Source organism: Chrysemys picta, chromosome 4 (genome assembly GCF_011386835.1).
Source record: "Chrysemys picta bellii isolate R12L10 chromosome 4, ASM1138683v2, whole genome shotgun sequence".
In the NCBI taxonomy this organism is placed as follows: domain Eukaryota; kingdom Metazoa; phylum Chordata; order Testudines; family Emydidae; genus Chrysemys; species Chrysemys picta.
The window spans coordinates 88,899,842-88,922,590 of NC_088794.1; the positions used below are offsets into that span (position 1 = coordinate 88,899,842).

The window sequence follows — 22,749 nt, forward strand, 5'->3', positions numbered from 1 at the left end:
TTTGCAAATTGCCCGCTGCCCCTTCGGATTGCTTCCCTAGCCCGAGTCAGGCATTGAAAAGCAAGAAATTTATAGCACTGCATTAGAGGCATTTACTCCGGCTAACGTGCCCGCTCCCCTCCCCACACCAACCCGGGGAGGGGACACTGGAAACTGCCTCTTCTGCTCTACAGCCTCCGCCGCTTGCTTTTGCACAGGAGCTGGAGGGCTCTCGGCACGTTCGCCTTGAACCTCGGGTTTGGGTCTGAAACTGCTCAGCGGGCTGAGCGTTTTCCTTCTCAGCTGCCGCCGGCTTGTTGTTATTTTAGCTTGGACCCATCCCCCGTCAAGCTCCTGGTCCCCGAGACAGGATATTACGGGGCGGGAGAAACAGAGCCACATTATCCGAACACCCCGGAGCATGAAAACGTCAGCCCCCTGCCTTGCAAAACCCACCCGCGTCTTCGCATGGCCCAAGCGCAGAGGCTGCTCGCACCGAGATGCGAAGCTGCAGCAGCAGCCGGCTTATCTCCATCTGTGCGTGCACACACACACACACACACACACACACACACACACACACAGAAGGGGGGGAGGGGCAGGAAAACGGCACGATTGTGACAAATCTGTCCGGGTTTCCAATGTTAAAACCCCTTCTCTGCTGGATGCTCTTACAGCGAGATCCCTACCCCCCCGCAGCACCCCACTATACCTCAATGGGAATTCACATGCAATAAATCAGGACCCGCTTCATAGCAGGAAACTTAACCATACGCCCTGCATTTCCTACAGAGCGGGGATAGAGCCCTCGTACTTACCCCTCCTGGTTGCCTTTCTGACTTCCTGGGGGGGCTGCTTGCTCCCCAATGCAGATCCTGCCGGTTCTTAAACAGAGCTCATTGCATCTGGTGGTTAATCAGTGACTGGGGAGGGGCGCGGGGTCCTCCTTTGCATGTCAGTCCAACTTGCCTCGCTTGCTAAAAAACCTCTGCTCTCTTTTGCAGCTGTCAGGGTGAGTGGGGAAGTGCATCGGGAAATCGGGGGCGGGGGGCAGGGAGGGGTGGTTAAATGTTGATAAATCCACCAGCCTTGATCTCCTGGGGTGTGCAATAGTTTGGGGCGGGGAGATGTGGGCAGAGGAAGAGATGGATGAATAGGGATTGAAGAGGAAAAATTGGATTGTGCCCCAATTGCAATCGAATGTGCCGGGCTTCCCCCTTCTCTCTCACAGCATCGGGGCTCAGCTGAGACTTTCCAGCATCACAGCACCAGGCAAGTCGCTGAGCCGGACTTCTGAGAGACAACGAGGTTTGCACAACTGCAGCAAGAAGCCAAATCAAAAAGCCAATCTCCAAGCCTCCGAACTGCACGTCACCCTATCAGCTGGGCGCAAGAACTGCAACAGAATTACAAGCCATGCATATTTATTCTTCTGAATTGGGGCGGGGGAGGTTTCCAGATTGTTTAAAGCAAAAAAAAAATCACAATAAACCCACAGACAAACCCTGTCCAAAATGAATACAGACAGACCAGCTTTATTAATTTCACACCCGCTGATTGAACAGAGATCACCACTGGAGCCTCTAAGTTTATTGACTTGACTTTGTACCTTGTATATTTCAGTCAGAAGACTGAGGGATACCAGGAGCTCACCTTCAGATCATAAGATATTAATTGTAAATCTTAAATTTAAAGTATCTGCCAAACACATCTGAGAGATTAAATATAGCCAAGAAAATTATATAGGCAGAGTCAGTCCTAGCTTTGTGTCCTGGGTATTCATTTGAAACTGCATGCTTTGTTTTGTGGTTGCGGAATCCACCCATTCATCTTTTTAACCAAAGTCAAACAACAACTTGTGAGGGGTGGCAAATAATTTCAGGCTAAAAATATGTGCTGCCTCACATGTTGGTATTTGACTTTGGCCAAAGCAGACTGGGCTAGGCATGTTCCACAACCACAGAACAGAATGATGGCTTTGCATTTTGTGTAAGACACAAAATTATGTACAGACACAATGTTTTTCACAGCCTAAAATTGCCTCTATATTTGTCAGGCACAACCGCAGCAGGGAAGGGTGAATGTATCTCCCCTAAGATTTACCTGTTGGCATAGGCTACCTCTGAAAGAATTATGAAGTATTGTAGAGCAAAGTCCTCAAACTCTACAGCGTACAAAAGAGTAACAAGCATTACTGTGGAATGAGGTACTGTTTTATAAAGGGAAGTTGTCTTTACTCGGTTGTAAACTCATCACCCTGGTATATTCTTTCATCATTTGACTTGTGCTGTGTTTTGAAGCAGCAGCTTTTAGTTTGAAGACTTAAGCACTTACACAAGTGCAAATTGCCTATGTCAAAAGTGACTATGCAGACTGGCAACACAAAGTAGGACAAGGAGCATTCTGAATCTGTTCCAGAACCATGTAACTGCTCTGACCCCAGGCCCGTCACAGCAGCAGATGTGTACATGAAGGCAGTTAAGACAGGAAAGGGATGCGGAGAGGTGAGGAGCTAGGCAAGGAAGGAGAGGCAAGTCAGGAAAAAAGGTACCTACAGAAAGAAAGAATGAATGAATAGCAGAGGGCTGCCTAGCCAAACTAGGAGAATGCAAAGGATCACACATGTACAGTACTTATGAACTCTAGCTGCTACAAGCACACCCAGCTCCCAAAGCCAACTACCACTGCTCACAACTCCAGCTCTCCACAAATAACCCAACCCACGCTGCAGAGTCAGCAGTTCAGACGTGGCGTGTGGCCTCCGTGGGGCAGAGAGAGGGGGTTGCTGGAGGCTATCACTAAAGCATGTAGAGAAAACATTGCCCTTAGGAAATCAGACAAGCACCGAGTTTATCCCGAGAAAGGAGGCCCGCCACAAACTAGCCATCTGGTTCACCCCAGAACAAGCAACAGCCACCTGTGCAACAGATAAGCTGGGCTGTTCCTGACACAGGGAAGGCAGCTCATCTGAATAACTGGAGCAATAAGAGGGAGAGAGGGATCTGGGAGCAGCTCTCATTTATACAACACCAGGCACACATATAACAGAGAAGGTGCACAGGACTGCAGCCCACACATAAACATGGGGCCCCCAGTAATACAAAAGCCAGCACCCCACCCCCCACCCCCAGCACTATTGGCTAACATCAGGCTTTCACCATTCCACGGTCCTTTATGCCTGACAGGGAAAACAATGATTAACAATATCTATGCATGAAACCAGCAGCATGCCATTACTCCCTGAGATCTGTGGGTGTCAGGGGAAGGCTAGAATGCTTTGCCTAAGCCACAGGCAGCTGTATGTATGGTCATGTTTCATTCAGTTTCTTCTGATACATGGTGCCTGGGCCATGGCCATTATCAGTCACATGACAGTCACTACACCTATTCCTGCATTGTGTAAGAATAGAATTGGTACCAGTGTTGCTACTAACCCTGAGCCCTGACACCAAGTAAGGTATGATGGAGGAGGAGGACGGACAGCTTTTGTGGTTAAGACACAGAACCAGGAGTCAACAAGTATTGATTTCTGATCCCAACTGTGCCAGTGTGTGTGAGACCTTGGCCTAGTCACTCAATTTCTCATGCCTCAATTCCCCATCTGTAATACGAGGACAACAATAGCTCCTTTTTCCTACCCTGTGTCTGACTTGTCCATGAAGAGGGTAAGCTCAGTGGGACAGACACTATGTGTTTGTACGATGCTTAGTTGAATGGGGCCCCAATCCTCTGGCACTACTGTCATACAAACAATCATCCATCGTTGATACAGGGGTGGTGTGAGGCTTCATTAGTTATATTATACTCTACCTGTGAATTGTTGCTTGTTATTAGGGCTGTTGATTAATCTCAGTTAACTCACATAATTAACTCAAAAAAATTAATCACAATTAATCGCACTGTTAAGCAATAGAATACCAATTGAAATTTATTCAAGATTTTTGGATGTTTTTCTACATTTTCAAATATATTGATTTTATTACAACACAGAATACAAAGTATACAGTGCTCACTTTATATTATTTTTTATTACTAATATTTGCACTATAAAAATGATAAATAGTATTTTTCAATTCACTTCATACAAGTACTGAAGTGCAGTCTCTTTATCGTGAAAGTGTAACTTACAAATGTAGATTTTTTTTGTTACATAACTGCATTAAAAAACAATGTAAAACTTTAGAGCCCACAAGTCCATTCAGTCCTACTTCCTATTCAGCCATTGCTAAGACAAACAAGTCTGTTTACATTTATGGGAGATACTGCTGACTGCTTCTTATTTACAATGTCACCTGAAAGTGAGAACAGGCCTTTGCATGGCACTTTTGTAGCCGGCGTTGCAAGGTATTTATGCGCCAGATATGCTAAACACTCGTATGTCCCTTCGTGCTTCGGCCACCATTCCAGAGGGCATGCTTCCATGCTGATGGTGCTTGTTAAAAAAAATAATGTGTTAATTAAATTTGTGACTGAACGCCTTGGGGGAGAATTGCATGTCTCCTCTTCTGTTTTACCCATATTCTGCCATATATTTCATGTTATAGCAGTCTTGGAATGCAAAGAAGGTACCAGTGTGAGATTTCTAAGGACAGATACAGCACTCGACCCAAGGTTTAAGACTCTGAAGTGGCTTCCAAAATCTGAGAGGGACGAGGCGTGGAGCATGCTTTCATACGTCTTAAAAGAGCAACACTCCGATACAGAAACTACAGAACCCAAACCACCAAAAAAAGATCAACCTTCTGCTAGTGAAACCTGACTCAGATGATGAAAATGAACATGCATCGGTCCACTCTGCATTGGATTATTATCGAGCAGAACCCGTCATTAGCATGGATGCATGTCTTCTGGAATGGTGGTTGAAGCATGAAGGGACATATGAATCTTTAGCGCATCTAGCACGTAAATAGCTTTCGATGCTGGTTACAACAGTGCCATGCTGGTATTCAGCACAACATTTTTCTTGTGGTGCTGGTTTCTACTGCCTCTTGACTTATGAGGTTTACTCTGGCCAGCTACTTCATCTTACCAGACCGAACCCTTTCCTCATACACACCTTTCCTCAGATTGCCCCTAGTGCTGGCTCGTGGGCTGATGCTCATACTTCCATTGGAGTTGAAGGAGTTACTCTGGAATTTCACCACACTAACTCAGGGCAGGATTTAGTCCAATATCTTCAGTTCCTGGGCCTAAGAGGCTACATCCCTTAGTGGCAGGTGCAGAAGCTCTTCCAATCTACAATTTTTTTTATTTTATTTTTTGTGGTTTGAAACAATTATTTTTTGTTTAATTCTCAGTGAGAGCCGGTGTAGAGTTGAGGCGTGACGGTACAAACTGCTTAGTGGTAGGAACAAGGCCTGGGGGCAATGCACAAATTTATGGTTGATAATAATTTGAGACAGACAACTCTTTATTATACACACCTGTTTTGTTTCACCTCATCTCTACAACCCAGTACATAAAATTGTGCCTAATACGTGTTAGAAATGCTCCCAGGCATTTCCCTCTTTTTTCCCCATTTTGTATGTGCATGAACTCCTGCCTCTCAGCCAGGAAGAAATAAATTAGTACAACACGGGTATATTAAATATTTTATTTCTCAATAATCTTAAGATGTTTTTGGTAGGTACCAACCCAGGCAAGCAAGTATCCAAACCTGCCAATGAAAAATGTACCTTACTTGAGGTTAGGCTCATGTATATTAAAGATACTGGATTGCAGTTTACATTCCCACAGTACCAACCTGAATTTCACTTTTTAATACTGGACTCCAGCACAGGTGATTTTTCAAGTGTTACCTGACAGACCTAGAAGATGACAATTGAATACCAATACTGAACCATAACTGAATACATATCGGACCATGACAACTGTAGCCGATAATTTGTTTTTATGATGTGTGTGGTAAAACAAAAGCCTTTGTAAAATATTCCCTTTCAGCACCTCAATGTGGGGTAACAGTATTAACAGGACCCTGTGTGATCCCGTCTTCAGTTCTCTGTCAGTGCTTCCAGATTAAGGACCCACCGACCCACTCATCCATTCTTTGCGTACTCAAAAACTGAGGTGAAGCCACCTCCGAAACTCCCATTGATTTTACTGGCAATATGTGGTGTGCAAGACCTGCAGGGCTGGCGCTCAGTTTTTCATATAAAGAGATCTTTTTTTCTACCTGCCAACGCAACAAACAATCCACAACCTTAAAATCCAGCTGAGTTCTTCCTTCCTCTAACTTCATCACAAGTTAGAGATTCTGCAACCAGGACTTAGCTGAAAATGGTGTTGTCAAAGATCTTTCTCACACACACACGCTTTCCCAAAGCATTGTTAGGGCACTGTCATGGCAATGTCACCTACTGACGTACAAATCCGTTAGCGCCATGGTTGCTTGGGAGAATCATTGGGACCAGATAGAAACTGCCCCCTTCCTACGCAGTTTCTCTCTATACCCATAGAAGACTGCACTTCTACTGTAATTTTTTTTAAAGAATTTCATGTGGTTTCCATTCCAAATCTTAAAATGACCCAGGTGTTGTAGCGTATGTTGGCTGAAGTAGCCAAGCTGGCAGCAGGATTAAACTGAATTCTCTCATTAAGCACACTCACAGAAATGTAACAGCTCCCAGGACTTTGCTTTCTTCTTCTGGTGCCAGTTGCTCCCCTAACTGCCTTAGAGCGGTTTCAAATATGCATTGCTTTTACTCACTTCTTTCCCATTCATTCAGCACTCAACACAACACTGAAGACCTTATTGTCCCCATACAGGCCACAAGTAACTGACATCAATGAGAGTTACTTGTGTCCAATGGGGTTAGAAGAGCGAGCTCTTTTCGTTCAAACCTGGCCTTGGATCACCTGGATTTGGGTTTCATTATCTATGTGTTTCTTATAGCTCTGCTTTTCTTCCTCATTCAGCTTTCGTCAGGCATCTCTTCATTTCAGCATCCGAAGGGGTTGGATAATGTGGCATTTATTAGTAGGATTTCAGCTGGAGAACCCTAAAAGTGCAGTTTGACTTTGCAAAAAAAAAAAAAAAAGGGTCATCATGGGTCAGTAACTCCAGAGCAAATGAGCTCGATTTACAAGGAAAATGTTGGTTTCTCTAACATCCAGCTCTGCAAACACGGCCAAAGCTCAGAGAATGACACAGACCACCACTAGCAATAAAGGTGCTGCAGGGCAAATTGTATCCTTGGTGTCACCTGTGCAATCCCACTGGCATTTACTAATAATCCCAGTGATAGCTGTGCAGCCCCATTAGCCTCATTCACAGGTGTAACTGGTTGGCCCTGTAATTGGAATCCTGTGGATGATTCAGAAGGCAGAAGAGAATGCAGTCCCCCCCACTCTGAGCTGGGCTTGCTCTGCAAGGCTAACAGGAGTAAAATCTTTTAACCACTAAAGCCAGCAAGTCTGGCTATGACACACAAGAGGGCAGACCTGTTGAAGAAAACATTAGTCTCTATTCAGAATGGAGCTGCACTTTTAGCATTTAATTTAGGGGTCAATATCTACATTGCTAAGTTCTAACGTGGGAGGGGGGGTTCTTGTCACATGTATTTAGTGATTTTTGAAGGCTCTACATGCTGGTCCCTGAGAACACAACATAAAAGTGAGCAACATGTTAATTTAAACAATTGATGCCCCAAACATCATCTTCTCTGTGCCACCCCAAGCTGCCACAGGAAAACTCTCCATACAAGTGATTTCCAGGAGAAAAACTTCTGGACCAAAAGGATGGGCCTTACACAATGTTTTAAAAAAATCAAACTCAGGGTCTGATAGGGAGCTATATGGAGCATATTCCATAGCCAGGGACTCTCCATTGAACAGGTGTTTCATCCACCCTTCAAGGCTGCATATCTAGGGACTGAAAACAAGACTGCCTCTGCTGATCTTAGCTGTTGTGATGGTACACAGTGGACTAGGTGGTCTTTAAGGTAGCTAGTTCCCATATCATAGGAGGGGCTGTATAGATTATAGACACCTCACATTGCCCTTAGAAGCACATAGGAACTCAGGCAGTTCACAAAGCACAGGAATAACGTGCTCACATCAATTCACTCCACTAAGCAGACAGACCACCTTTTGTATTAGTTGTATGGGAGCTTCGGAGTAGTCTTCAAGTAACTTGGCAGCCCCAACTAGAGTGCATGGCAGTAACCCAGCCTGGATGTGGCAAAGGCATGAATGTCTGTGGCTAGGTCAGATGCACGTACTGCTGAAAAAAGCTGCCACTTACCCAGTACCCAATGCCAGAGTTTCTGATGCCAGCCTAAGTATTAAGGTTTATTAAAATGACAGAATAGAGGATCCACTTGTGAGCTGTTGGGAGCCCAAAACAGGCAGGGACAGGGTACTGCTTCCTTCTTCTTCCCCACTCACCCTGGAGATCCCACCAGCGGGGTTGCAGTGAGCCCAAAGGACAGGCTGCTTTTGTCTACCATTCTCCCCCTCTACCGTCTGATCAGTTTAATAACTCACTGGAGTATTGTGTCCAGTTTTGGACACCGCATTTCAAGAAAGATGTGGAGAAATTGGAAAGGGTGCAGAGAAGAGCAACAAGAATGATTAAAGGTCTGGAGAACATGACCTATGAAGGAAGGCTGAAATAATTGGGTTTGTTTAGTTTGGAAAAGAGAAGACTGAGAGGGGACATGATAGCAGTTTTCAGGTATCTAAAAGGGTGTCATAAGGAGGAGGGAGAAAACTTGTTCACCTTAGCCTCTAAGGATAGAACAAGAGGCAATGGGCTTAAACTGCAGCAAGGGAGGTCCAGGTTGGACATTAGGAAAAAGTTCCTAACTGTCAGGGTGGTTAAACACTGGAATAAATTGCCTAGGGAGGTTGTGGAATCTCCATCTCTGGAGATATTTAAGAGTAGGTTAGATAAATGTCTATCAGGGATGGTCTAGACAGTATTTGGTCCTGCCATGTGGGCAGGGGACTGGACTCGATGACCTCTCGAGGTCCCTTCCAGTCCTAGAATCTATGAATCTATGTTCCAAATACTCAGGGAGTGGGGATACATGCAGCGTGGTTGTGGCCATGGCAGTCCCAGGCTATTAGAGAGACAAGGTGGATGAGGGAATATCTTTTATTGGACAAACTTCAGCTGGTGAAAGGGAGGGGGACAAAAAGGACTGCTCTTTAATGGAACTCCACGGTACTTTACACATGCCATTTTAAAAACAAGAGATCTTGAAACATATGCCTGTGAAGAGGGCTTCTCTCTCCAAATAGCCTTTGTGTACAAGTCACCAAGGAGGCCCAACGTGCCCCTCATAAATGAAGTACAATTGGGGAAGACAAGGAGTGTGCTGCCACAAAGGCAGACAGAGAATGAATGTCTGAATCAAGATCAATGGGATCTGAGATACAAACATGCTCAGGGGAATTAATGAGAAATACAGAAGAACTTGCTGATCGAGTGACTGAAGTCAAGGCATGCAGAAACAAGATATCCAGATGCACTAACTGATGTACATAAGAAATTGGAAAGGCAAATAGCTTGATTTGAAGCTTTAAAAAATGGATGATCTGGAAAATAAGGAAAGAAAAAATAGAAGGGTGGGAAGGCACTCACAGAGGAATATAAAAGGGAACCCTAAAAATATAAGGAAACCCTGCTAAGAGAACCCTTGGTGAAGGAGAAAGGAGCTCCTGTGTAGATAGCCGAGCACATTTCCACAGGCAGCTGCCAGGTCCTGCCTTAGGGATAAGGCTGTACAGCTGCACTACCATGAGGGCAAGAATCACTTAGGTCTCAATCCTGCAGAGAGTTAAGTCTGTGTGAGATCAGATCCTTAATGAGAATCATTGGAGCACCAAGTTCCCCACTGGAGGCATATGGACAAAGTGTGGTTATGTTTCCAAGAGGTCTTCACTTATATCACAAATGAGAGGGGAGCTCAGCAGGATCCCTGAAATGCTGTTCCAGGCCAATATAAAATCCTATTTGGGCATCCAATTGACATTGCTATACTACACCACAGTCCTAGAGGAGCTGGAATTGTGCTTCAAGGAGGAAAGAAACAGGACTAGCAGAAGGTCTCTGTTGAAGCGGCAGCAAGTCATGGCCCAGAGGACCAGTAAATGGAACAGATGTCTTCCAAAGAGTACATATGGTGACAGATAGAAGTGAGGGTAGAGACAGGAAGTAGGAAAGAGAAGATGCTGGCTGTTGGGGAGAAAGTTTCTAGGACACCGACATTCTATTTGTTCCAAGCTTTCCATTTTAGTTTTGATTATTAGGAGCTGTCCTGGCACACACATTGTTATAGCAAGCAAAGGGCAGAAAGAGCACTAGGAATGGGATGACAGGAATAATGAGCTGGTACTGCCTGCCAGCTGGTCTGGGATAGGGCAGATGAGGCAACACACTGGAATGGGATGGAATAGGATTTTATTTTTTAATGTATTTCATTTTAAAAGGATTTTCCCCAGCATATTGGTTGCCAACTAGGGAGGGTAGCAAGGGAAACCTCTCTGGGGGAAGGGAAGACTCCTATAACTAATCCTTTGATGATATTTTAGAGTACTTGCTAAATAACATACCTCTGCTACAACCCACAAATGTAAATTGAGAGAGTTTTTATGCCTCCAGTGAAATCCAGATAAATGAAAACCAGATAATGGAAGTATATTGCAACTACTCATTTACCTATTCTCACTAAGGACCAAAAGGGGGTTTCAAAAGAGCTATCACTGTAGAAGAGGTTTATATTGTCAATAAGAAAATAATAGAATAGTCTAAGAGCCTGTAGGGAAGTCTCCAAGGTCTGATGGGTTCTCGTGCATATTATCAAGATCCAGGAAAGAATCTCACTCCCAAGCTTTTAATTTTTTTTTAAATAATTTCCCAGACATCTCAAATTCAATCAATCAATAAATAAAACAAAACAAAACAAAAACACACACACAAAAACCCCACCACAATGAAATATGACCTTCTCCCATTGATTTTGAAACCCAGCCAAGGCAAAACTGATTATGCCTCTAACAGAGGTATTTTCTTTTTAAATGCTGATACCAAGATATTGGCTGTTTCATGTACCACATGCTGAGCAATACATTGAGAGGACTCCATGTTTCTAAAACTAAACTGGCTTTTCATTAAGAGCACTATTTACAGAAGTGCTGCAACGGCAGCTAGCATTGAAGCCACATTCACACAGACTGGTTTCCTGATGCCTCCTCCAAAAACTCTTCCCTCCAGCATCCCAGATTCCTCCTTCCAGCTTCCATGCAGGTAGCAAGCACTTGCCAAGGTGCTTGCTAATAGGCTAGATTCTGCTACTATTATTAATTAAGAGAGACCCAAAGATTATTGTAGACTGCAGATTACCTTCTGACACTTGCAGATGTCATCTATTTGACCCAGGCAAAGACTACACCGGTCATGTTGCTGTCACACGATCAAGAGAAGGCATTTGAAAGGGTTGAATGGAATTATTTTTCAAAAGAGCTGGATGGCATGGGGATGGAAAACACATTTAGGAAATGGATGGAATCCCCATATAGCCCCAATCCAGTTCTTAAGCACATGCTTAACTTTAAACAGGTGAGTAGTCACTTCAAGCATGTGAGATTTCAAAATGGAAGCCCCAGACTTTACAGAACATTATGGGGCAGAACAATTATAGGCCTTGCTGGCATGGGCATTGCAAACGCTGGATAAATATGGAACAAGATTTCACTGCTTCCTTGAAGTCAACATAATAATTTTCAGCAGACACCTGTTCAAAGGAGCTCCTGTCCAACAGGATATCTTACCTTAGAAATCTGGGACAAAACCTGACAGCTAGACATACCTCTTTCCCTTGAACAATTAGATACAATCTAAGCTTCCCTCCCAGAGACACTGATCCCATTTTATTAACAATGGGGTGAAGAAAATGGGCCTACAAAGAGTAGGACAGTTAATTAGGGGGAGAGGGGTGAATAATGGACCTATAGACATTACAGAGAACATTCAATATAGGCAAAATGCTAATTTAATTATATCCAGTTAGAACAATATGGGCTTATAGATGGGTGCCATGCCTCTTGCCGTCAGGCTGCAATTGTGCCTCACTTTCCACATTGGTAGACAGTCTGTCTCTTACTGTTGTAGTAGTTTACCTCTCTCTAGCCCTGATTCAGTAAAGCACTGAAGCACAGTCCCAATGGGATTTAAGCAGATGCTTTGTTTTTAAGCCTGTTCTTAAGTGTTTTGCTGAATCAAGGTCTCTCCATAGAGTTACTCTCCTATTGTGGATATTTTAGTCCTTCAAACACACTTAGAAGTCCACCCTTCCAGGGTAATAAAAGTAACAAAACCACAATCCTAAACTCTCCCCAGGCCACAGCTCCTTCCCTAGGATTCATGTGACCTTCTTGACTGTCTGGGTCTACATAGTCCTTAAAGGGACTGTACTCTCTGTTATTGGGTCTGATTCTCATTCTGGTGGCATCGACTGGCCTTCAGGATAGCAGAAGCAGCCCTAAGAGGATGCCTGGTCAGCATACAGCCCTTATGCTAGCTGTACATCAGCTCTGCTCCTAGCCCCTAGTACAGAGGGATAGTTCTTAGCTCTCCCATCTCTCTATGGTTAGAGTGTCCTTTTTATATGTGAAATGTTTTGGATCAAATAGTTTACAGCGTATGCAAAAGAGTGATAAGAGCAAGGCTAATGGTAATGCAAGTAAATAGATTGTAATAAGTGATTCTGAACGCATGATTTGATTCCAGTGAATAAGAGTAGTGAACTGTGGTTTATTAAATAAAACATTGGCTCTCCACTAAAGAGTGTTCTCCCATTTAGTCACCTCTCCTAATAGCCTGCCTCTCCTAGAGCAGCATTTAGATTACTACCCTGCGAACAAGCAATTTACTACTTGCATACAACAGATCATGGACTGCTACACACAAACCATTTGGCCTAGACACAGTTGTGTGGCAAATGTGCAGAGTGCCTTTTTTTTTTTTTTTTTTTTTTTTAAATTGCAAGAGGATGGACTAAAGTTAAAAAAATAGCAGCTGTTGTCTATCACTTCAATGAGTACTTTTGTATCATGACTAAATTTGCCCACTTTTAATAAAATGAGACACTACGTCCATTCATCTAACCAATATTGTCCCATCTTCTGAATAGTCAAGACTTCTTGAGCAGGATAATTCCTTATAGAGAAGAAAGAGACATACACCCTGGGTGGCCTTTCCTCATCTATTTATTTAGAACAGGCACATCATTTCTGTTAATGCTTTGAGTAAGAATGAACAAAATAAAAAACAAACAGATACCCAGCCCCATGTTCAAATTGTTCAGCCAAACACTTCTCCCTCCTCTGCTTCCTTTCCTGCGCCCCCACTTCCAGAACCAAGGTTTATCTCACTCTGTATCGAACACCCTCAAATCTTTTTTGCAAGTACACATGCTTGGCTATCACTCACTGGGAAGGTGTCACTTAAAAGCAATGGGCTTGGAGGGGCTCTCTGTCTGAGTTACACAATAACCACTTTGCAATCTGTTACATTCAGAACAGGAGCGCTGCCTTGGAGCCAATAGGGGAGTTAACCTATGAACAGCTGAAATACTTCACTTAGCTGCCTTAAACCTTGGGTTAACAAGCCTATCCTGGTCAGATATTGGGAGGGTTTCCTGCAATGGCACATACATTTAACCCTTTCACGGCCTCCAGGTATTTATTTCAATGTTAGATGGGGCTGCGTGGCAGCAGATCATTTTGCAAATTTGCTCTGCTAGGTGGTTTTCCCCACTCCCCAGTGCTCACCAGTCTGTCACTGAAAAGGGCACGTCACTTTTGTGACTAGTCCACAACATGTAAGTTGCTCATTTTTAAAACAAGCAACTTAGAACTCCCAGGGGGTCATGAACAGAAACTCCAGATGGAAAAATTCCTCATTTTCACATACATCTCTACCTCGATAGAACGCTGTCCTCGGGAGCCAAAAAAATCTTACCGCGTTATAAGTGAAACTGCATTATATCGAACTTGTTTTGATCCACTGGAGTGCGCAGCTCCCCCCCTCCCCCGAGCACTGCTTTACCGCGTTATATCGGGTCGCGTTATATCGGTGTATTTGTTGTGCGTTTCATAAGACATACGGTTCATAATGTTGCAGTTATAGCAGTGACTCAAGCCAAGGAAGAAGCACTGCCATGACCGTCTTGACAGATGTGAACTTGGGGCATGATCCTCAAAACCTTCAGCTCCTGGGAAGCCAATGGAGGTACCACCCAAGGAAGGCTCGATGCAGAAATTAGGGGTTCCCTCCTAGGGCAATGCAATACTCCAATCAGAGGCAGCTCAGGAAACCCCTCTTCAGTTGTACAAACCCCAAACCTCTAGGCAAAACTGGGGTAAAGCTAAAAAGAGTTCAAGATACGTTTGACTAAAATCAGGGAGTTCTGTCAGTCTCAGACCCCTACAAATAAAATCCAGTGGGACTTCCCTCCCCCAACATATTTACTATTGTCACACACATTTATAAAGTGCCCATCTCCCCAGGATCCGCAGGCCCTTTGCAAGGGCTGGAGTTAGGGAGCACCATGACCATGCAATGCCAAACTTGCTGTTCTTAAAAGAAAGGGATGGGAAACCCTCGTCAAGTCAGTTAAATGCCAGTGGATTTAAGAACCTGTGTGGTTAACGGAAAGCTTGTCAGAAAGGTGTTGTTCCTCCCAGCACACTCCTAGACAGAGCACTGAGCTGAACAAACAGGCAGCGTTTGCTGGTGAGGTCTTTGCAGATTGCAGTGGGGACAGAATCCTCCTGTGCTCATGGCTGCAGCCTCAATAGCCCCTCTGGTTGTGTAATGAGGCAGGACTCCCCACCGCAACGCCTCCTGCTGGCCATGCTGGGAATTAGCTCTTGGTTGCCAGCGTGCCTTCCTCTAGTGGTGTCTCACTGCCGTCACTTCTGTTCCACCTCTAAGACCTGCATCACTCCCCAGCATCCTCTTCTAGGCACGGCCTTCCGGCAGTGCCCCATTCCACTTTCTCCCTGCTTCTGGGGGAACCGGCTGTTTCTCGTCCATCCACTTGCCGCTGTGGCCTACTGCAGCCTTCAGTCTAGCTCCTCACCTCATGGGGCAAACTGCAGTCTGAATTCTGGCCAACCCCCTCTAGGGCAAGTAGAGGAAGGGGGAGGAGGGGCCCGGGCCCACCTGCTACTCTGGGCCCTGACCCAGGGACCCTATAGCCAGCGGCTGCTCCTCCAACTCCTGCTACCTATTTCCCTGAGCCACTTCCCCGCAGCCCTAGCGTCTTCCCGGCCCTTTGTATCAGGCGCCTCAGTCTGGTAGTCCTCAGGCTGGAGCTCCCTATTGCGCCCCTGACCCTGCCCAGCACTGCTTTATCTAAGGTACTTCTCTAAGGCAGCCAGTCCTTCTCTGTTGAGCAGCCCTTCTTATATGGCCCTGATTGGCTCTCTACAAGCCCTCCTCCCATTGGTTGGGTTTTGTGCAGCCTCCCTGAGGGCTGCTTAACCCTCCATCTATCTGTGTGGCTGCCCTGCCACCAAAGCCACCCCCAAGTGAGGTACAAGGAACACCTGTGGAGCTGCGTGGACCCCGTTGGTGCTAGCTTCCCATATCCCATTGCCATGGTCCCCTGGGCCAAGTCCTTCCAATCCTCCCCTAAGGACTGGGACTCTCCATGGACCAGGAGTCCTGTCCATTTCCTGGATCAGTAAGTAGGCCTGGGGTCAGTTTAAAACCCAGGCTTTTATAAAAAAAGTCTGTCCATTGGTCTCTGGAAAATCCAGTTTGAACTAGTGTATGCATCTCTCCCTCAGGGGGAGAGGGGGGAAGCTTCAAAGGGCTTGAGGAAGTTCACTAGCATCCCCACTTCCTACGAGAGAAGGTACATATAATGCCAACATCACATACACAGTTACATTTTTAATCTGATGTACCCATCCCAGAAGTATTATCTTCATTCAATAATCATAAAGTTGATCTTAATTCCATAAAGTCTGTTCAGAATATAACAGGATATTGTCAGGGTATTATCACAACTGGTTTGGGGCTCAATCCTGCATCTTAATTCACCCAACATTCCCCCCTGTGGTTATCTGATTGAAGATACAAGATTTCAGTAGGAGTTTGATTTGTGAATTGAATGCAGGGTTGGGCCCCTATATATACACACACATCAATTTTTCTGCCTCTTTGTTTTATATTTTCCCTTTTTATGCCATCTTGCCCCTGGGAGAGAAAGAGGGTAGAGGGAACCTCCTTCCTTCTACCCATACAGAGCTTTCCTTTCCCACAGATCCAGGCAGAATGCTGCTACTGTCACTCCACAAACGCACTGGGGGCTACTGGCTAACAGCCATTAGCTCTCCACAACCCCCGTTGCCAGTCAGCCCCTGGGGGGCAAAGCCAAGGACCCATCCCCAGATACCTGCTAGCATCTGGCAGAAGGCACTGCGTGAAGTGCACGTTATATTTTTCTCCAGCAACTATAAGTGCTGCACAGCATGCACCCCCCGTGCTTCCAGGGGCATTCTGCCTCCACCTGCTCTGCACAAACAGAGTGCCTCAGGCTTCTTCCGCTCAGCTTGCTACAGTTCAGTCGCCACTGATGAGCACAGTATGAAACCCGCAGACAGATCTACACCCAGCGTTCTTCCCTGGTTATCCCTCTTGGCATAACAAAGACATTGAACAGGTTTTTCTATGGAAGGAGCAAAGCATACTCTGGAGCACTGAGTCCAATTTCCATGGTAGTTTGCATGTGTGCAGATCTTGGCATAAAGTGAACATATTTGAGCAATATTTGAACTTGTTCACTTTTCAAGTAATTCAATGAAAAGGAATAGCTCTGCATCTGAAAGGGACTGGCCCAGTGGCTGGGCAGCGGGGAAACCTGCACTGCCATGTCCTTGCTGTTCCTGTTCCACAGATGAATCAAGACATCAGGCTCCTGGCAACTTTCATGAGTACACTTTAAAATACAATAAATAAATAAATAACCCACCACACACATGATTAGAAGGAACTAAATCTCAGCAAGATCCTTCCCTTCCCCCAGACACTGCATCAAATCGTTTTCACAGAGTATCAGGATGTGTGAAATCGCGGTTTAATTTTATAAGTGTTTTCACCATGAAACGTGGGGGCCTCAAACCTCTGCCTCTATGCAATCGAAACTGCAGCAAGCTCATTCTCACATTGTCAAGTCCCTCTGTAGGCTCCAGTTACAGGAGAGGTGCGAAGAGGGGGGTTAAGAACAAAACATCTTAAAAGGTTTTGTTCATTTGGTTTGATGTAACCCTTCAAACTTTTTTTGTTTTGGTTATACAAGAGAAATCTATGAGCTGCTGAGGTTTCCTTCACAGGTGTTGATTCATAAATACCACCACTGCAGCATCTTCTCAACACTTAATAAATACATAGGCACCTAGGGTGTGTCTACACTGCAGCTGGAAGAGCACCTACCAGTGTGGGAAGACAGACTTGTACTAGGGAGGTTTCAGCTAGTATGCTAGAAAGAACAATGTGGATGTTCTGGCTTGGGCTCTCAAACCCACCCAACCCCTTACACTGCAGATCCCAAGGGAGAACGTCCATGTGGCTATTTTTAGCACATTAGCTTGAGCCCAACTAGTGCAAGTCTGTTTACTTGGGCTTGGAGTTGGTTATTTGGTAAGGTGGGAGTTGTCTTACCAACTCTGAGAGGCCAATTAAGTAAGAGGGGGAAAAAAATTGGCCTCTCAGAGTTGGTAAGACAACTCCCACCTTTTCATGCTCTCTGTATGTGTATATATATCTCCTCAATATATGTTCCATTCTATGCATCCGAAGAAGTGGGCTGTAGCCCACGGAAGCTTATGCTCAAATAAATTTGTTACTCTCTAAGGTGCCACAAGTACTCCTGTTCTTATTCCTTGGGAGTTGCCCATCCTAGTGCCAACAGGGCGCAGCCCTGCGGAGGCTGTGAAGTCAGACAAAAGCACACCCAGAGGGGGCAAGTCTGTTGCTTAATAAAGGGCATGAGGGGGGAGAAAAGATACTTTCTTATTACAGACCCTGGACTCTCCCCTCCTTCAACCCTAACCTCCTACGGCAGACTAGGACAAAAGGTGTGATGCTAGGCATCAGGCAACATGTGCTAACTAACATTTGGAAAGGTTAGTGTAGGCAGACACCCTCCTTTCACACATGCTAAGCTGGTAAGATTAAAGCCTAGATCGGGGTCGGCAAACTACAGCCTGCGGGCCGGATCTGGCCTGTCAGGGCTTTGGATCCAGCCCGCGGGATTGCTACCCCCGTGGCACAGCGGGGCTAAGGCAGGCTCCCTGCCTGCTCTGGCCTCACGCCGCTCCCGGCAGTAGCCAGTACCACGTCCCTGTGGCTCCTGAGGGAGGGGGGCAGAGGGCTCCGTGTGCTGCCCTCGCCTGCAGGCACCACTTCCCACAGCTCCCATTGGCTGGGAATGGGGCACCGCAGCCAATGGGAACTTTGGGGGAGGTACCCGCACGCAAAGGCAGCACGCGGAGCCCTCTGCCCTGCCCCCCCCCCCAGGGGTTGCAGGGATGTGGTGCCGGCCGCTTCTGGGAGCGGCACATAGCCATGGCCAGGGCCAGGGCACCTGCTTTAGCCCTGCTGTGTGCTGCTGCCAGCCCGGAGCCATTCAAGGTAAGTGGCGCTGGGCCAGAACCTGCACCCCAGCCCCCTGCATACCTCAACCTCCCACCCTGAGCCCCCAACCCTTGCCACACCCCAGCCCCCTGCCCTGAGCTTCCTCCCACACTCTGCACCTCTCCCTGCACCCCAACCTGCTGGGCGGCGGGGGGATGGGGTTCCAGAAAGAAAAAGGTTGAGAACCCCTGCACTAGTCCCCCAACCTCAGTCTCTTGTTGTGAGTACAGTGAAGTGCTGGGCTATGGGAGGGTACAAGACTAAATGAAAGTTTCAGAGGCCAAGACTAAACGGGATGTGCTTCAAAGGCTACAAAGCATTACTTTTCCCTTCCAGGGTGGTTTTCCTTCCCCCATGTTTTAATGTGATAGATCGTCAGATAATGACACAGTGGTTCTGACTGACGCACACATACAGAATTACAGAGCAGGGGAAATTGGATACTAGGCTTTATACTGTATTTCAGGGGATTCTGGAGGCACCACCAGAAAGAGACACTCTGTCAATGTTGTCACATTCCCCATGGCAGCAGGCTTGCTGTCGTGTGATCAATTTCCTGCCATCAGTTGTGTCTATTGCGCAGCCACAGAACAGAAATATGAAGTGTAACTGACAAAGATTTACATGAATGAAACTCCAGCTCTGTCTACCCTAGGAAACTGAACTGTTGATGAAAAGGTTTCAGCACACATAGCCCTGAACTAATACTGACAGTGGTTTAAGTGTGTGTAGACTAGACATCCATTTTCAATATTGGCTTGGGGCGGGGAGGGAAGAGAAAAGAGACACCATTTTCAGTAACAGTTTGATTTCTTTGTGTAGACAAGGCTTCTAAGTACGTAGTACGGAGGGGGGGCAAGGGGGATTGGACTGGGTGTGTGAAAAATCTAGACAGAAAAAAAAAAATCTGCCTTTCCACTTCCTCCTTCTCCTGCAACAAGAGATCCCCCTCAGCAAAGAATCGAGTGTCTTGAAATCTTTCCTTTCCCATTCATCCAGCTGCTCTCTGTTCTGCTCACATGGAGGCAGCACAGTGATCACACCAGCCTAGTTATCTTCACTCTGCTGCCTTCAACACCCTTCAGGGTAGGCTGCTTCACCTACTAGAGAGACTAGGGGGATGTGGCTCTTTCACAGCGGAAAAGGGGAAAGCCTTTGAAGGACAGGCACAGACCAAGTGCTATTTCGTCATTCACAGGCAATCTTGTTCAGAGTGCTCCAGTGGATAAGTATTACAGACGTCATCCACCAGACCTGAAGAACTCCATGTAGCTCAAAAGCTCGTCTTTCACCTACAGATGTTGGTCCAATAAGAACTATTATTTCACCCTCCCTGTCTCTCTTGCATACTACACGGGCACGCCAGAGACATAGGTTCTATTCCTGGCTCTTCCACTCACCTGTGGTGTTACAAAAGGATAAATCATATCACTTCTCGGCATAGAGATAAATGGATGGAAAGCACTATACAAGAGTGAAATATTTTTCACCATTGCTTTGGTTTTGTTTATTATTGGGTTGAACGAAAGTCCTGGATCCAAACACCCTCTGATATTCCAGGAGGTGAGGGTTCAGAATTCAAACCTACAGATCTTGCTGCTAGTGCCTCTCTCTCTCTCTCATAGGTCAAACAAAAATCCCAAATCTAAACCCCCTCAAGCTCTGAAATATTTGAAATCCAGTTCTCAATTTCACAGCACACATGCTGGTACAAACTAAAAACAACATTAGGCCCTTATATAGCAATTTCACCTTTGTGCATATTGCATGAACATTGGGGGGAATCAACTTCCCTGCTTTTCATTGATGGGGAAACGGAGGCACAGAGCAACTAAAGAACAGAATTTCAAAGACAAGCACCTGTGATTCCCATCAACTAATGGGGAGCGCCCAGCGCCGCTAAAGATCAGGCCCCATGTTTCTCAAGTTGAACACTGAAAAATGGAGGTACCCAACATTAATGGAGAATTTTGAACAGCTCAGTGGATTTGCCCAAAGCTACACAAGTCAGTAGCAAAAATGGGGAAGAACCCAAGAGTCCTATCTTCTAATCTCATGCTGATTATTCTTGACTACCTGTCTGTAACAATGAAGGTTGGGTGAGCTGGTTTAGCTACAATGAGAATTTCTCCCTCCAAAACCTCGGACTTTAGAGTTTTTAACAAACTGGTTCTTTTGGGGGGGAGGGGTGTGTTTTACGGGTGGTGTGTGTGTAGTTTTTGGGGGGGCAGGGCGGGCGAGGTTGGCATGTATTTGCACTTCCTGGTTGAAGTGAGGATCAGAAGCCCTGGGATATTAAGGGAAAGGCTGTTCCCACCATACAATCAGCCCAGCCATAAGCAGGAAGACCTGATGTCTTAGGACAGAATGCATGCCAATTTCCTGCTCAGTTCTGCAGACTCAAGAGGCTGGACAAGCAGCTGAACTTGTAGGTACCAAAGCTTTTGAGGTCTGCATGAAATTCTCCCTGTAAGCTGCAACTTAATTGTCCTCCCTCCCCCAGTTGTAAAGGACACAGTGAAGACATCCTTTGCATATGCCAGGACGTCAGCTGGAATGAAACAGACAAGATATTGTTGTACCAAACGGGTACAAATCAAAGGTTATAAGAAGCAAAGCAGTAGATCACTTGGACATAACAGCCTGTGCACTCATATACATTTTCAAAAAAAAAATAGTTCGAACAAAGTTCCATTTAACTACTAATATTTACACATTTTTTCTTTAAAAATATCTACCTCCCTCCAGACAACACCTGGGCAGAAAGAACGTGGCTTGAAAGAGACTAAAGAAGGTGACAAGGGAAATTAAGATCTGCTTTTCTTCTCTTTCCTTTCTGTGGATGACACAAACTTGCCCCATTTTGGAGCACAGCTCCCAGAGAAGTTTGCACTGACAGCACCCAGAGAAAATTGGTCAACACACCAACCTATGGTACTTTAGATTAGAGCACTGAGCGACCTTTTTGGTGCTTTTTTTGTCTAGCAAGCTAGTAGTACAAGATCAGAACAAAAAGGACAAAACTCAGCCCTGGTGTAAGGATATGCAATTCCCATTGGAAACAGATTTATACTGTTTATTTCAGGGCTGACTTTGGACATAAGGTGAAATCCTGCCCTTCCATGAAGAAACCATCCTGCCAGAAGTAGAAGCACACGTGGCAGCTCATCCTCTCCCCAACAAGGAGTCTGGCATGGTGTGGCATGCCACCTGCCTCCCGGCATTCAGAACATTTTCTGCACTTGTTCTATTAGGCAGTAGGCAGGAAGATGCATGCATGTGCTGGAGGAAAGAGGGTTTAGGGAACAAGAAAGGACAGGATGCAGGCCACAGAATAATGGATGAGGCACAGTAATTTACAAGCCAGTAACCCTAGCAGGGGGCAGCAAGCCCGTGAAAGTATGAAGCCACTTTCAGAGACTACAGGTCAGACTCATAGGTCATTTTTGTATCAGGCCATGGGATGAGCTGCTCTTTAATTCTGCATCTGGACACTCCATGATTCTGCATTTAAAAACAGGAGTGTAAATGGGATCAATAATTCCCATCAGCTTTCAAAATGACTCAGGAGAGGCAGCTGAGAAGTGGCAAGGATTTAATATTGCAGAAACAGAGGCTCTTTATAGAGCTTGCTGCCCTCCCAGAATTCCAGAGACTCCAGCTGGGGCAGACCCTTTCTTTGCTTCCCCAAACTTAACACCTTAGAATTAAGCCAAAGTGAACGGAGACACTGATGGATCAAATGGAATCAAGTATTGGAGCTTTAGGCCAGATTCTGCTCCCCTTGGCTTCAGTGGAGAGTTACACCAGTGTGTTTAAATACAAACGCAAGTGGAAATTACCGATAAGTGGGTATAGCACCTATTGAAGGCTATGGAATTGCACCTGCTCACAGAATAGCTGAATTAGGCACATGTTGGGCCAGATCCCCAGCTGGTGTAAATAAGGGCGGCTACATTATCTGATGATTTGGACTGTTTTAGTTTAAGAGCCTGATTTGCGGGGTTGGTTTTCACTGCAGCAGTAGCTCGAGTCATCTACACTCAAGCTGACCTAACTCAAGTGAGAGCGGCTGTACTGCGAAACGCTCAAGCCACACAGTGTGTTTGTAGGCATAC

General features: G+C 45.6%; 1 protein-coding gene across 12 annotated transcripts in view; it reads right to left on the bottom strand.

The window, feature by feature from the left end:
• SLC8A3 (solute carrier family 8 member A3) overlaps window positions 1-975 on the bottom strand; it is a 179,663-nt gene extending 178,688 nt beyond the window's left edge. For 6 of the 12 annotated variants that reach the window (XM_008172549.4, XM_008172548.4, XM_008172545.4 and 3 more), the window contains exon 1: window positions 798-938. The gene's annotated coding sequence lies outside the window, so the exon portion shown is untranslated. Of the gene's footprint in view, window positions 1-435; window positions 493-797 lie in introns of those variants that run through there. The other 6 variants (XM_005305945.5, XM_065592966.1, XM_065592964.1 and 3 more) reach the window with 4 other exon arrangements.
• Window positions 976-22,749: the final 21,774 nt, after the last annotated feature.